Genomic DNA, 2150 nt, shown 5'->3' with positions numbered 1-2150 from the left:
TAACCGAGATCAGCAACAATATTTTGCACAACCCTAACCGGGCAATTTCAGCCAGTTCGGCGCAGATTAACGCGCAGCAATTCTGAGGCTGTTAGGGGGTTATCATCACCCATCCATGTTCGATTTCCACCGTTCCGAGAGTGCAGGAGGTGAAAAAAAAATGCACCTGTAAAACGGTCGACTTAATTGCCCCAGTAATGGCCATCCGTTGTCGTCGTCGTCATCATAAAAGTCGTTGCTTTTGTTGCACTTTTGAGGCGGTCTGTGAGGCGCAAGAAGTCATTCGCCGAGGTCAAGGAAGGGCGTGGTTTATCACCGGTATTTGATCCAATCAGATGACCTCGGCATGCGGCCAACTAAGCGCCAAAGTAGCGGTCCGGGCGCATACTAAACGAGTATATGTCCATTGCACTGGTACCAGTGTGGCAGTATGGTCAATGGATCAGTGACCACAACTCTGTGCGAATCAGAAGGCGCTCAGCGAAGGCGCGCGGCTTGAATTAATAATTCACAATCAGGTCCGATTTGGCCTTGAACGAAATTGTGCGGCTTGGTGACCAGTTTGCGAGTCTTTCCACGGAGTCGCCGCCTCGACATAAAACACGTGTTTATTCCGCTGACTAGCTCCGAACGCCAAACGGTAGCCTTTCAGATACGCATTGGACACGCTTCAGGGAACTTTGCGCCAGACGATCGTCGCCATTAAATATTGATTCCAGTGAATGACGAGTTTTTCACGTATGTATTTATATGGGGAACCACGCGTAAGGGATCCGCAAATCCGAAAGGTTCAAAGGCTTTAAAAAAAAAACAAAAAATTAAACTCCAATGATGACATCCTAATCTGTAGATACGCCCTTTCACTATAACTCCAAAGTTGACGACTTTTAGAACGGAAAAGAAAAATTGAGGAATGTGACATGGTCTCTTGAGGCGTTTGCTAATCATCGCTAATGATTGCTGCGTCCTGTGAAGGGGCACTTACCTATCGAGAATGGCGTACGGGAAGGGAACTCAAACCAATCAAGTGTAGCCTCTGGCCTGACCGGTATCAAACAGAAGTATCTAAATACATTCATGATTAACAAATGGCGGCACCAAGAAATCCAGATGACTCACGAAGAGCTTTTGAACTCTGCATGCTCTTGGTTTTTTGAATCTTTTTTTTTCGACAACTAAAGGGTGATACGGTCAAAATTTGGTCAAGGGAAAACGCGTGTAAATCGGTGAAATCGTTTATTTAAAAAATCAAATTAAATTTCTTTTTCTAGTTTAATTAGTATAAAATTCAGGAAAAAATATTCAGTTATTCCTCCGCTTTTCCAAATCCAAATTGCCGGGCTTTACTCTTAACTCCTGCAATCAGATTTTGTACAGCCACCTTGTCCACCTTCTCCGCCGCAGAAAGCCAGTTTGTGAATCCAGCAATCCGCTGTTGGATGTAAGCGCACTTGATCCAGATTTAAACTTATATTGAAGATTTTAAAAACCGTAATTTTCGTTCAGAAAGCTATTTATTCTGGTTATTGAAAGCTTTTCGAAAACCTTACTAAAAATGCTTAAAGTTGATACGGGACGGTAGTTATTTACATCGAAAGTATCTCCAGATTCGAATATTCGAATAACTCTAGCTGTCCTAGGACATTCAGGGTAGGTTCCTGTCTCTAAAATCTTGTTGAAGCATTCCGAGAGAAGATCCTGGAAAATTAAAAATGTCTTACCTGTTGGAAAGAAACAGCTAAAAATTCGCCGATTCAATTATCCTGAAAGAAAATAAAAAGAAATATGTGGTTAAACTAAGCACTGCTACTTGAAACATAGAGCATAGGAGAAGATCAATTTTCTCAGTTCATTAGATAAAAATAGCAAGAAATTCTATTTGATGCTACATTATTTGAGAGAAGAACACATGTGTAATATTAACAGTAAATTACCAAAATATATAGTAAAACCGAGAACTTTCAAAATTACATGTTGGTTATTAGGTTAACAAAGCAAATTAATTCTGTAGTAATAACTGATAATTTAAATATTCATTTCTGTGAAAATCAGATTGCAGTTCACAAACCATATTACCAATTTTAGTACAGATTCTCCGATAATAATCATAATCTTAATTTCGTTGAATTCGGTAGTTTTTCGATTTTATC

The 2150-nt window shown here is 40.0% G+C and overlaps 1 pseudogene; it reads right to left on the bottom strand.

Moving 5' to 3' along the window:
• Positions 1 to 1765, bottom strand: part of LOC129753199 (uncharacterized) — a 91905-nt pseudogene extending 90140 nt beyond the window's left edge.
• Between the last annotated feature and the right edge of the window lie 385 nt (positions 1766 to 2150).

Source organism: Uranotaenia lowii, chromosome 3 (genome assembly GCF_029784155.1).
Source record: "Uranotaenia lowii strain MFRU-FL chromosome 3, ASM2978415v1, whole genome shotgun sequence".
NCBI classification, from domain to species: domain Eukaryota; kingdom Metazoa; phylum Arthropoda; class Insecta; order Diptera; family Culicidae; genus Uranotaenia; species Uranotaenia lowii.
The sequence above is the reverse complement of the archived record's forward strand: the minus strand, read 5'-3'. Positions and strand labels throughout refer to the sequence as shown.